The 15,014-nt window shown below is 35.8% G+C and overlaps 1 protein-coding gene across 1 annotated transcript in view; it reads right to left on the reverse strand.

Annotated features, from left to right (window-relative positions):
• LOC106679863 (UBX domain-containing protein 6) overlaps positions 1-13,231 on the reverse strand; it is a gene marked incomplete at its 3' end in the record, with an annotated part of 59,591 nt that extends 46,360 nt beyond the window's left edge. Inside the window, 1 exon segment of the mRNA XM_014419237.2 lies at positions 12,925-13,231.
• Between the last annotated feature and the right edge of the window lie 1,783 nt (positions 13,232-15,014).

Raw genomic sequence — 15,014 nt, forward strand, 5'->3', positions numbered from 1 at the left:
ATATCTTAAATATCTATATATCATAAATAATCTTTGTCATTAGCATTTATTTATTCATTATTTCAATTTAGTCTTTTGTATTACTACTATATTTATTTAATTCATTGTTGTTGTGTTAATTAGTTTAGCAATGCATTTTACCTTCCAAGAGTTGCTGGTGTCTAACAAATGCCAAAAACTCCTTTGATCCAGTACATGTTTTGGTATGTCTTCTTCCAAACCTAGGAGGTTCACTAGCCTATAATAGTTCACTGCAGTCATATTTCAAAGAACCCTTGCAATCCAACTCGCTTATTATCATGTTCAGAACTGATATATAAATCAGTATTTATTCTCATGTGAGATACCTTAGTAAATTAATCAGGACACCTTCACTCTCATTTAATTTTATTTTTCCCACACATTTATAAAAAATTTAGAGATCAGGGAATGACTTAGACCTGTGGGTGAGATTTGGCCCACCCTCTTCTGCTATACAATAACCCTTTTGAAGAAAAGTACCTAATAAAATAACCTTCTTTTATTGTTTATATTTTATTGCATTTTAGAGCAAAGGATATATTATATTTACTTTGACAATTTTAAAATATTTTTATAGTGTTTTATTATTTTCCTCTTGACCCATTATCTAACATTTTCAATTAACAATTTGTTATATGAGAATGTACCATATTTCATTATTAAAATCTAAATGAGACAGAAAATAATGTGATGAGTTTCAATGTGACTTAATATGTTAATTTTTTTTTTAAATATACAAAGACTGAACAGAAATATTTTCTAGTTTATTATATTTATTCCTATTTTATTTTTTATTTTGAATATTTAAATTATAAGATAACATGGCTTTTGTTACATTAACAAGAATTATGTTGTTAAGATGTTAGCTGTTTGAAATAATAATAATTCAACTATTTAAGAAACACAGTGCAGGGCAGAAGTACCAATCAGAATCTTTGGTTTTAATGTGTTGTACTTATTTGTATCCATTATTTTCTGAATTTCATTTTTGTAAGTTATTTAATAGGGTATACGCACCAGTAGTAGGCACTTTAAACATTTTTAGTGTTATAATGTTATTTTATTCACAGCTTTCTTTTTAATATTTGTTTCAGTTTGTTTATCTTCTCTTATATGTATTTACTTTAGATTTTATAAAAAATAAAGAATTATAAATTTTTAAACCGAATTAATCAGACAAGAGTTTTTGAACCAACAGTAGGCACTAAAACACCAGTAATAGGTATGTATCAATCTGAATCATGATGTAAACTTTTATTAATGATTTTTCTTCTTAAGAAAAAGTTTTTAACATTCTGAAGAAATTAACATCATTAGTCAAGTAAATTTATCAGTCTTCATTATCCAAAATTATCACCTTTATTTCAATCTTTTTTTAAATATACCCAATTTAAAATATATATAAGTTACAGTCAGCTTTACAACTCAAATCAGCTGATCGAGTAGGTCAGCAGATTTAAATGTATATATAGACGAGCTAGACTCAATAAAAGTTAGTCTCTGAGTAACAACCGAGTTAGTCATTTATCTCTCCTTTTCCTCTTTTATTTAATCTTGGTGTTCTCAAACGTTTAACTTACATATAAATATATTTTACTTAGTTATTCACATTGACAACAGTATTTACATAAAAATATATCAAGTAAATTTCATGCTAGATTATAATGATGTGATATAGGCCAGTAGAGAAACTACCCATTGGTAATATTATTTTATTTATTAATAAATATTATAATCTGCCACAACCTTGGGCAATGAGTAATAGTGATAAATGAATACTTTCATACCAAAATTATAAAAAAAAAAAAAGTAAATAAATATAAAATGAAGATAATCGAACTAGGATATAGTAAAATAAATTATGTACAATATTTACAATCTCAACCTGAAGATCCCTGAGACTACTCTATTCCCCACGCATGAGGGATAGAGCAGGGCCCTTTGAGATTTCAGTGCAGCCCTCTCACCACATCACGGGTAATGAGCCAGTGGAGACTGAGTATCTGCGTTAAAGCCACAATCACTCTACATGAACGGAGTATCTGGCCATTGTCGATTTTATTTTACAAAAGGTCTCTTGACTATTGTAGTTCGAACCCTCGAAGTGGATTGTAAGGATAGGTAAAACTGGGTAGGGATTGAACCAAAGGATTAGGATGATTAGAAAGGTTTATATGGAATTTTGAGAATTTAGTTGTTATAAGGTCAAATATAAAAGGGATATCAGGTCATGGTAGAGTGTTGCAAACGTAATAGGGTGCATTTACTATAGTTCTAAAGATTTTGGATTGAATGTATTAGATGTTCAAAAGTTTAGCTATTCATTAAAGTCCAAGACCATAAGGTCCAGCTGAGTAGTCGTTATAATTGGTTGAATTGTCTGTTAAGCTCTTGTATTTTAAGAATTGTATGTTGGTTCCAGATGAGTCATTTGTCTAGAATGAATCCAAGATATCGCATTGTGTAAGATCCGGGTAAGGGAATGAAATCAAAAAGAAGAGGTGGACAGAAGCAGCAGTGAAGGGTGTATTTTGATTCATTTACTTTTATCTGTCATTGGTTGTACCATTGCTTGATCCAGGTGAGATGTGTTTGGAGATTAGATGGGGCTGTTACAGGATGAGGATGGGAAGATAGAATGGCTGTATCATCAGCAAATGTTGCCAGGAACATGATGAGAATGTCAGCAGTGAAGATAATGTAAAGGACAGGACCCAAGAGCGGAGGATAAGGAATAAGACTTGAGGGTAGTATGGACTTGAACTTGAAAAGCAATCTGATATGCCACACCCAGTTATATCCAGAAAGGCACCTGAGGAGTACTGTTTCTTTTTAAGAGCTGAAGAGGCACAGTCAACTATAGGCACTCTGAGACCTTGTTGGACAGTGGAGTGCCTGCCTAGGGTGGAATCCAAATTTATTTGTAGGAAAACTCTGAGATGTAACCATGTATAGGATACGTTTAAGGAGGATTTTTTCAAAAGGTTTTGAGAGGATTGGTAGTAAGCTAATAAGTAAATAGGAAGCAGAATTATCAGGAGGTTTTCCTGGTTTTAGATAATTATAATAGAGTGTTTCCACAGGATAGGAAAGTGGGTTGTTCCAAGGTTACAATTCTAAAAATAAGCAAGGAATATTATAGCTTTGGAAGTAAGTTAAAAAGGATTTGAGGGGTAAGATCTTTTCCTGGATATTTACGAGGAGTTAGCATCTGTAGTTGCTATTTGACCTCAGAAGGGGTTTCTGCTCTAAGAAGTAAGGAGAATGGGATTGGTGACAATAGGTATTTTTCAATTGTTTCTTTGTTTGATGAGGCCCATGTGCTATCATCTCATCCGAAAGGGTAAGAAATGTGTTTGAATTTAAGGATTTTTTTGGTCATCTTTCAGAGGGAATTATCATGAGTAGAAAGAGAAGAGAGGTAAGAAGTAAAAGACTGGGATTGATAGTTGGCCAAATCTCTCTTAACTAGTTTACTGTAATAATTATATGAGCGATGATCAGAAGGATGTTTTGTGCATTGTCATAATGTTCTGTATTGGTGCTTAATTTGGACAAGGTCTTTAAGATGTTGTAGAGGATTTGTTTTGGTTTTGTTTTTTTTGACATAAGGTGGTAAGGAGTAAGACCAGATAGCTTATTGGATAAGGGTTGTAAAGGAATGGACATCTTTATCTAGATTTTCAGATGTTTTCAGGGAAACTTAGATAAACATCAATTTGGTCTGTTAGGATTCGGCAGAAGAATTCCAGTTTACTGGGCTGCTAATGAATGAGGGTGGAGGTAATACAGAAATTGGGGAAACAGAGATGGTTAGGATTAGTGGACTATGATCTGAAGATAGGTTATCGAGGCCTGGGAGGGAAACATTTAGAGCCTAAGCCTTTATATATGAAAAAGTCCAGTAGGTCAGGGTTACGATTAGGATCGGTGGCCAGAATGTAGATGAGCTGGAACAAAGAGTGTGTATACCAATACACACTCTTTGGTTTTCACCAGAAAATCCTAACAGATGGAAGAGAATCCTTCGAGAGGTTTCTACCTTGCAAGAATGGAACTGACAGTGAGTGGATTGCCCAAAAGGGGCTACCCTAAGGAAGTACTTTCCTACCGTTGGGTCACACCTAGAATCAATGTGGGTCCTCCTCGACTACAGGGTCTCACACAATTCCTCATGGGGCATGGGGATTTCCGAGCTAAGCTTGGCACATAGCATAAACATTGATCATCTATGCTCAATTTGTCAGGTTCCAGAGACCGCCGAGCACGTTGTACTTGCCTGTACCGCCTATGAAGCACTGAAGGCCAAGATGATGAGGGAAACATTATCACCCTGAATGGGCCCTCGTATCGCTGTATCTCCTTACCCCTGTTAGAACCCATCTTTCTATATATCGCTCCCATCCTGTCTTTGACCATTAGATTTTCCTGCGCCACCCTCCTGTTTTTTTTTCCTTTTCGATTCTTCCTCGTGCTTTCTCCCATAACTTTCTTCGAGCAATGTGGTTATTAAGTATTTCAACTCCATCGTGCTCTTATAGTCCCGCCGGTGTCCGTGAAGCCCTAAGAGGACCTCAAACGGCGAAAACCCCGTAACTGCATGTATGGAATGATTGTATGTCGCAATCGCCTTAGGCATTGCCACGTCCGGTTCCAGTCCCTGGTCAACCTGATATAGTCGAAGATGGTCACTCAACGTGCCGTGAAGCCGCTCTATGCCTCCTCTACTCTTGGGGTACCCTGGTGTGTTAAGATGCCATATTACGTCAAGGTCCTTCATTTCTGTTCGAATCACAGCATTGTCAAATTCTCATCCTGAATCTGATGAGATGCGCTCCAGAACTCCGTAAAATTGAAACCACATTCGGAGAGCTGCCAGCACTGCTTCCGACGACTTTTCCTGCACCTGGTGCGCCATTGCCGCCTTACTGAAGAGATCAATTATGGTGATCCATTTAAATCCTCGCCATGTGAAACTGTCGATCTGTAGATCGTTGAGCGGTACATCTGCGGTAGGCGTCTCCTCTTGTCTACCTTTTGGTGGATGTCTGTCATACTTTGTGCATAGATAAACTTTACAGTTTCCTGAAACTTCACTGATCGTTTGCTTCATCCCCCACCAAAAGTACCTTCTCTTCAATGCTTGCAGGTTCTCCGAGATTCCTTGGTGATTTGTTTTGCCCTAATGATATGCTACAGTCACCTCTCTCTGGTGTTCGTCTTCCTGAAGGGTTTCCACCATCAGCTTGCATGGGGTGAATCTCCTGTCCATTCCTCTGTGTTCATCATGCCATAGCCGCTTGATCTTCTCCCAAACGGTTTCATTCCCAACGTATAGGTGACACTTTTCTACAGGCTTGGAAGCATTATTCAACATTTTACAGATCTGGTTGTTTTTCACGCCTGGCTCCGACCAAATTGTCATGATATTGCTCCTCCCATACTTGTTACACTCAACTTTGACTAATTCAGTGGTTCTTGTCTTCCATATAATCTGCCGCCTCTTGTCGTTAATGATGTCCTCAAGTTCCTCCATATCAATTGGTCTTCCTTCCTCTGAGCTCTAGTTAGATGAAGATTCTTCCCTATCGTCTTCCTCCGCCACATTCTGTTCTTCCTCCTGTCCCGGTGTCCACTCCGGCAGGAATTGCCCGGATGGTTCCCCGGCCTTTTCTTCTACAGCATTTACTGTTATTGCTCGAGATAACCAATCAGCTACCACATTTTCTTTTCCAGGTTTATATGTGATTTCCATATTGTACTGTCCCAATAACTCCTTCCAATGCATAATTCTTGCCGAAGACTCCTTCAACTTTCCCACCCATTCCAGGGACCTATGGTTAGTGTGTACTTTAAACTTTCTTCCGAACACATAGGGCCTAAAGTGGTCAACAGTCCACACTATTCCCAAGAGCTCTCGTTCCAGCGCACTGTATCTGGTCTCCGTCTCTGTCAGGCGCCTACTGCCATACGCAACTGGGCGATCTCCTGATCTCCTTCACTCTCTTGAGATAACACCGCTCCCAGTGCGTACTCACTCGCGTCTGTAGTGATATTGAATTGGCGAGGGAAGTCCGGGAACACAAGAACCAGCCCTTGTTGCAGCTTCTCCATGCACTGCCTTATATTGTGTTCGACTATTGGTGTGATGATCACCTTTCTCTCTTTTTTGAGAAGGTTGTTGAGTGGGACAAGGTACTCAGCCATTTCTGGCATAAATCTACGTTAATAATTTAAAGTTCCCAGCAACCTCCGAACTCCCTTCACATCCCTAGGAACCGCTATCTTCCGCATAGCTGCAACTTTATCCGCATCAGGTTTAACTCCTTCCCTGGAAATCGTGTGGCCCAAAAAATTAATTTGTTCCTGCCCAAGCGATGATTTCTCTCCAGATAACTTCAGCTCGAATTTCTTAATTCTTTGAAATATGCTGTGTAAATGCAGCAAGTGTTCTTCTTCGCTCTTACTGAACACTAGGAGATCATCCATGTAAATCTGACATACAGATTCGTCAATTCCCCTCAAAAACTCGTCCATTAGGTGCTGAAAGGTTATGGGAGCATTTTTCAGTCCAAACAGCATTATTGTAAATTCATAAAGTCCTCTCTCGAATATGAATGCCGTCTTATGTTGATCCTTAGGGTGCATTTTGATTTGATGATATCCAGCCTTCAAGTCCAATGAGCTGAAAACCGTCGCCCCACTCAGCCTGTCCAAAATGTCTTCAAATCTGGGGAACGGATACTTTTCGTCAACGGTATTCTCATTCAGCTTCCTGTAATCAACCACCACCCTGTACTTTTCAGTAGATTCACCAGGCCCACTCTTCTTCTTCTTCACTGCATTCAATACATCTTGTGTGCGGGCAATGCGCCACTAAATGCCCAATCTTTCCACAACCGTGACACTTGCAGTCCTCCCGCCGACTATTGTTTTTGGGTTTAGCTAGGCTTCTTCTATTTTCTTCGTTGATAGCTCTCTCTCTTCTACCATTTCCATGTTCTCTCCTCCTCCAAGGGTTGGGCTTGTTTCTTGGCTGTTGGTATTCTATCCGGGTCCACCCTGGTTCTTCTACTTCCATACCAGCTTTTTCTGAACTTAAGCAATTTCCACAAACGAACTCTCTCTCGGAAATCCTTCCGGAGCTCCTTTGCCAACTGTATCTTTAGTACCAGGGATAAGAATTGCATCCGACTCAGTACCTGTATTGTTTCCATCATTTCACTCAGTTTATCTTGAATTCTGTTAAAGCGTGCTAGGAGTTCCGCGGCATATTGTCCACTAGACTGTTTCGGTTTCTTTGTCTCTCGGATCATCATAAATGTCTTCCTCTGGGGCCCACTGTCCTCCTCCAAACGCCTTCTTCAATCTTTCCTTGATAACTCTCCAAGGGGTCTCTTCGTCAGCCTGAATCTGATTTAGGATGCTCCTCTTGACTCTGCAGACGACCACTGCTTTTAAAGCCTCCGCATCTTCACTATCGAGTAGACTTTCGATAGAATTTGCTTCAATTCAGCTTATTAGTCAGTCACTCCCTTATATAAAGTGGCTCAATTCTCCTGTTTCCCTGGTAAACCGTTCGAGGTCAGAAACAGCCTTTCTCAAGTCTTGGGTGGTTGCTGTGCGTACTTTTACCCACTCAAGTGTTGTGGCATAGGCTCCCGCTAGAGAAAATTCCGGTAGTAGGGCAAGCTCTGGGGGTGGAGCAGTCACCTCCATGGAAGGTGGGTTCTGAAACCCATTTTGATTTAAAGCTTCCAGATTCATGACCGTTTGTCTGACAATACTGTTGGCAGCCATTATTTTTAAAAAAAAATGAGAGAATAGGAAAAAAAATTTGAAAGCTGAGAAAAATATGATAAAAAATTCTTTTTAAAAGCAAATATTACTCCGATATTTAAAGTTCCTGGGTTTCGGCACCAGTTAAGTATTGACAAAAGCAAAATGTCAAAAAAGAGAAGAAATAATAAGATCTAACACGCTTGAACTGCTGTAACATACTGGCTTTATTGTATTCGGTACATCTCTTATATACGTTCGATCAGCTGATCCCCTCAGTCAGCTGACATTGAAATAACAGCTGACTCATACCGTAACTTATATATATATATAAAATAAAAAGAATCAGAACAAAGAATATTGCAACAAAGGAAGTGAGTAGACAACAGTGATCGTTTACCACAAATTAGTGGTTCTACCCCCTTGTTCATTTTTTGTATTAAGTCAGCACCTAGAAGGGGAGAATAACCCACTACAAATGTTATGGGAAAGAGAGAAGTTTGGATTGATAAAGCTATGATTTTAGGTTTGTAGAAAGACTAAGTGAAATGGATCTATGGATAATGACAGCAGTGCCACCATGTGTTGTTCCGTTAGGATGATCCATTTGATAAATTTGGTACTGAGGTATGTTGGTAAGTTAAGTTTCAGTTATTAAAGCTTTGTCATCTTCCTGTCTCAGACCTACTTGTTTTCTAGAAGACAGGATTTTGTAAGTCTGGCACCCCTTGTAGCTAGCCGGGTGCCTTTCTTCATGGCATAGTGCACACACAACAGGTGCTTGCCTAGGTTTGCTGCATTCAGTGTATTTGCGTTGTTCCCCGTATTTTACGCACCTTGGTAGATGATGATGGAAATAATGTTTAGCATGGTCATGCTCTTGGCAATTGTGGCACTGAACTGTTGTTCGTTTAAGGTAGGGGTTTTCAACTACTACCCTGGTGTAATAATGTCGGCTTACTTTGTAAATTTCTTCTACTCCAGGTGTTTGGTCAAGATCAACAAAGAACAAGGGCAACGCTACTTTATTTGTTGCACCATGAGGATCTTTGTTTTCCTTCAGTACATTCACTACCTGTCGTACTTTGTACCCCATTGCCATCAGTTCTTTTTTAATGGCTTCTGGTGGTGTTGAGAGATGTAGTTGTCAGATGACAACGTGGAACGCCCTTTCTTGGTATAGCTAATAAATGTGTTAGTAGTCGGCTTTTGTATCTAACATATATTTTATTATTTTCCTATATGTCTCTGCGGTGTTAGGTTTGAGTTTAGTTCCATTAGTGTAAATTTAACATATAAATGATGAACCTGGGTTCACTATTCTATTAAGTTGTTGACAAAAAAGCAATAAATATTGGTTCTGTGGGAGTCTGATTAACTTCCATGTTTTTAACAGGTAATTTAGATATTACGCCGTATGGGTTTGGCGTGATGAACGGAGATTCCTCAGTTGTGCTTGGTTAAGAAGTGCCAGGTTAGGAGTCCACTAGGTCAATTGAGCTACCTGGTGTAACAGGTGGAGTATTTCTTACAAATTTTCAAGCTTTTGTTTGACTAGAGAATTTCTGGGAGTATTTCCCAGGCTTCTGGATCTCTTGGTGGTATTTTTGCTAAACATCACCATATGAAAATATCTCATTGCATACTTCTGAGGAGATAATAGAAAGATGTAGAAAAATAGGTTAAAGGAAAGTAAAATATTGGTTTGCATATTAATATGCGTTATAAGGGATTGAGCGGCACAGTCCTTCCTCTAGGCATACTCTAGGGCAGGGATGGAGAACCTATGATCCGTGGGTCGGGCATTGACCCACACAATCTTTTTGACCCACTCATTGGTTTTTATAAATTAATTTTTGTTTAAAAAGTTATCTCAAAATAAATAGCAACAGATTTCTCATTAAATAGTTTTTGTTTATACTTTGTTTTACATTTATATATATGTATACATACATAAATATATTACTAAATAATATTTTATAATACATATTTTATGCAATTTTCTTTACCCCTTGTTCATTCAAACACTTAGTGAACCACGAGCTAGTTCTAAAAAAAATAGAGAACAAAATTTGACCCTTGTCTCAAAAAGGTTCACTATCGCTGCCGAAGGGGTACTGATTAAAGGCTGAAGCTCTTATCTACATAGTATGTCACAAACTCACAAAGAGTACTGCACGAATCAATTATTCAACACGTTAACACCTGTGTGTTGGCAACCCACTATGTATGGTCACATAGTAATAGGATTAAGTTTTTATTAGATTTAAGTTTATTAAATTCAGAAATAATGTGTGTCCCAACACATTACACACTTTTATAAATACGCACTACAAAACTAATACACTCTAAAAGACTCCTTATAATGTAGATGATCTACAGTAAAGGATAAAATACATCGTCTATAAATATGTCATTAAAATTTTGAAGGGGTTTTGAAAAAAAAATAGGTGATTGTAACACAAAACAAACCAATCCTTCCCGGCCGGACCCGCCTCATTAAGATCCCCAGGGAGCGGCAGTCCTATATCGCTTTTGAAATATTTGCTTAAAACAGCATGAGGAGACTTTCAGATAGTTTTTAATCGAGTACTTTTAAAATAGGGTCTGAAACTAAAAAAAGCATGAAGTCGATGGCTGCCATCAGTCTTATGGAACATAATCACTGTTCACTGAGAAGAATAAAAAATAAGTGATTACTCACCTATATGTTTGCCCTCATGTGAGCAGTATCACTTATTATTAAACTGACAGTTTTTTACCAATGTATTTATTCGAGATCATTGTAAAATATAACCTGTTGTGGGGCACAATGTAACATATGACCCATTGGTAGCAATCTAATAATATATCTACATTAGAAGGTCTCGAGGCCATCTTTTTTTCAGACATCTCAGAGGATTGTCAGGAATGAAAGAGGAAGCAAGGTTAGAAACAGTGGATTTGGATGGTTAGGGAGTTTATAATGGAATGATTGATATCTGGTTCGAGCTAGATCGATTTCATTTCTGACAAAGTAAGACGTTTTGAGGATTTTACAACAAATTTTGGATGTGGTTTATGACAAAGGGCAAAGATGATTTTGACACTATTTCTTGAGGGTTGCGATATGGGATTGGAGGGTTTGGGATGAATTTAAAGGGTTATTATTAACTGCAAGCACACATGTGTCATCGGCATAGCTCCACACTAAGCACGGGTTACTCATATTTTATTATTATAACGTATGTTTGAAAACTATTTAATATTTCCCCACTAAATAGAATTGTTCAATGCTTTTATAAGTTGTTCTCTATAATTTTACACTTTATCGTGTTTTCTGATATTTAGAACTCTGTTGTGTTCAGCTTAGTAATATTAAATATTTTTTGTTTTGTTGTTTTTAAATTTGATAATGGATATTTAGACTTAATCTACACTAATAACCAATTATATACACACAGGTATGAATATTATATATTAAAGATTTTAAAAAAATGAAAGTGGAATGTCGGTTCATGATATTTTATTTATATGCTGAAGTAAAAATAAAAAAGTCTTAATTTTGGAAGTACCATAAATGACTAAAATGAGATAAAGGAGTGACAGTACTGTATTAGCAAATATTTATTAAATGATGAATAAAATATTTATTTAGCAGTAGTCTGTTTTATTCTTTTCATCATATATAATGTTCAACACAAAAACATGATATAAAACTCTAACAAAAAGTTTGTTTTGCCCAGAAATACTTAAACCATTCCCACTTCTTCAATAATATAACATTTATGATGACAATAAAAAACACATAGACCATAATATAAAATGTCACAATGAAATATTATTTTTAATATGTCATATAAAAAAAACAAACAAATGTTTAATCAGGATCAATAAGAAGAAACACATGCTTTAAATACTACTTTATCTGATATAAATGAACTAACTTAGTAGGGAACAACAGTGGCTTAATACTTATATGATATAAGTAAGTCATTGGTTAAGTCAATACTTGAAAAAGCATTGACTTGACGGAAAAATACTTAACTAGCAAATAGGGACTTGTTACAGCAACTCCTCTTTCACTTTAATTTAGGTGGGAAATGAAAATAACATTCCTTTCTTTTTTTATGAAAGGAAGCAAATTTTTTTACAATTGATAATAATATCTTCTTTATTAATTTTACCAACATCAGTATCTACTCTCACACTCTTTTAATTTCCTTTCACATCCTTGAACCAACTGAAGAAGCAAAAGAAGGGAACACTTCATAACAGCCAGTTTTCTATTAGAAATTTGTTAAATATTCTTGTCCACCTTGAAATAATTAAATTCTTTCCCAAATGTCATATTTCTATTTTTTTTCTAAAATTATCTTAAGTTTTCACATAAATATCAGGCCAAATAGTTAAGTTTTTTGTTTATAAGAACCAAACAATTTCATTTTATCAGCAAATTATCAAAAAATGATAAACATCTTCTATTCTTGGAAATTAATAGGACTTAATCCAATGATATAGCTATTAATAATCCTTCTCTTAGAAAATAATAGAAGTGTACCAACATAAACAACACAGTAGATTATTAAATGAATGTATTACAAATAAGACACATAACTAGTAATCAACGTAGCATAATGCAAATCAAAAATCTTACAAAATTATGTATGGAATATTATGATGGTAAATGAACAGCAAGTCACAAATATAATAGACATAATAGATAAGAATTCATCAAGTAGACAAATTAATAAGTATTTACAAACTAATATTCTTTATTTCAAGTACAATTTTTTTTTTTAAATCCTTTATACATCCCAGAACATGATACACCTAAAATAAAGTAAATATTATTAATAAAATAAAATGAACATCTTTATTAATAAACACAATGTTTATTAATAAAGATTAGCACTGTTAATTGCATTCACAGTGCTATTATTGCAAACATAAATAAGATGCAAAATGACATAACAGATTCCCATAGGCATAACAGATCATTTTAATCTAATCAAAAGACAATGGTCTCTATTTTCTAATGATAGTTCATTTGCTTCACTAACTATAGTAATTTAAAAAACTATTTTGTTGGTTGTGTTATACTAAAATAGGAGATATATAAAAGCAAAAAAACATTTCACTTACTTGGTTTCTTAAATCTTTTGAATACTTTTTCCCCGTGGAACTTCCATATAAACAGAATTGAAGTGCAATTGATAACAAGCAAAGTAGTAAGAAATATTACAGCATTCTTCTGTGCATTATCAAATGAAAAGTTAAAGTTAAATGATGTTTCTTGGTCTGTTACAATTTCGAACAGCAAAATAATATTTTCCTTAATGGTACACACAATATGTAATAAAAACTGGAATAAGTTCTCTATAAACAGACCCAATTCCTCTGATGACATATCACAGTACAGAGAAAACAGTAATCAAAAGGTTAATCTTTTGTTTTGGAAGTCTCTTCTTAATACCAAAGAGAATCACGCTAGTTTGATAAGGATATCATGGGAAGATTACAAGACTAAGTCAAATAAATAAAAAACAATCAGCAATAGGTAACATATTATACACTATTATTTAAAATGAGCAATTTATAATTAAATATTAAAAAACTATAAGTTCCCTATTATTTAGTATTTTGTTATCTCACGATCAGTACTGGCTGACGTAAGGACATTTACTATTTCTTTAAACTTTTGTAGCTCATCAATAAGTCTCATAATGTATAAAATAGTTGTTTGTAATCTATGAATGACATATAAATCTGTTTAGAACATCTAAATAACATTGATAAAGAGACATTTATTTAACGTCCTTAAAGAGACGTTTATTTAAAATCCTTGAATAGATGATTGTGAAGTCAATGAAATTAATAACTCCACTCGTGAGGGAGTGATACTTTAATTCCCAACCTATTGGTTGGGCTGTTCTAAGCCAATAGTATCGAGACAGAGGAACTAGCACCTCTATACAAAAACTGAATCCAGTTGATAGTACCTTGCTTTTGTGTTTCCGAGTGATTAAATCGGACAGGAAAACAAAAACAGTTTGTAAGGCGCAAAGATCGTCTCAAGAAGAAATGATCAACACTAAAACTCTTAGTGGTCGGTTGCAACATCCATTTATTAGTATTTAAAGCTAAAGATGATTGACATCTAAAATGAATACTTTGGACACTAGAAGCTGGAAACTCTATTATGGTATTAACTGACAACTAAATGTTAAACGAGGCAGTCGTTCAGATTGTAGATGAATTCGAGGTTCCACACACTTCTGTACTGAAAAATATATGTTGGCAAAGCATAACACATTTTTCTAGTTTCTTGATTAACAACTAATAATTGTAAATTTACCGAAGAGGCCTATTCGGAGTTAGGGATGCCTCATTCAGCAATTAATTACCATGTAATCAATAAGAATCAAACCCTGATATACATACTGGCCAACTGAACATTTGTATAAGCGCCAGTTTTTGAAGAACGGGACAGAACTAGCAAATTTGTGGGCGAGAAAACAAGTTTATTACAGTGCGGTAAAGATTTAAATTTAACAAATCATCCAGTAGGAACCCGGAAAAGGAAAGTCTTCCGGTGGATTGAAGTTGTTGGTACAAAGCCGAGAGTACTGAATCGGGTGTATGGAGGCTGCTCTACGCTGAAAAGCAAAAAGAAGAAGAAAACTAAGAAGGTAGTGTTTATTCATCTAAGAGGTTTTACGAAAAAGCGAAATCCCCTTAAATCATAACTATTTACAGAGAAATTGATAAAAGTCACAAAAATACATCTGTTCACAATATAATCCATTCGTTTATTTATTTATCCACGCGTCGAGCAGGTTCGATGATCAAGAACTGACACATCTCGGAAGAAGAGTCGTACTCAGACCACGGTACATCAGATATGATTTGTCAGCATGTGATGTGACCGAGTCGGTGTACAGGAATCCAAAGTTGACGAATTGGGATTTCTGCTGTACTCAACTCGAGGAAGAGGACACGAGTTGTCCCAGAATCATTAGGAACACCTGGCAACTTGAATGCTTTAATACGTTCTTAACGGACGCGATTATAAGATCCTACTCTGATAAATACAGTGCATGCAGGATCCAATCCAACAGGAATGCGACCTGGTGGAATGAGGAATTAACTAGGCTGAGAGGACTCACAAGGTGACTCCTATAGTCTAAAGAACAGCCTGTTGGGACACTTATAAAAGTGCACTAACTGACTAT

This window comes from Halyomorpha halys, unplaced genomic scaffold (genome assembly GCF_000696795.3).
Source record: "Halyomorpha halys isolate HHAL.00 unplaced genomic scaffold, Hhal_1.1 Scaffold224.1, whole genome shotgun sequence".
NCBI classification, from domain to species: Eukaryota; Metazoa; Arthropoda; class Insecta; order Hemiptera; family Pentatomidae; genus Halyomorpha; species Halyomorpha halys.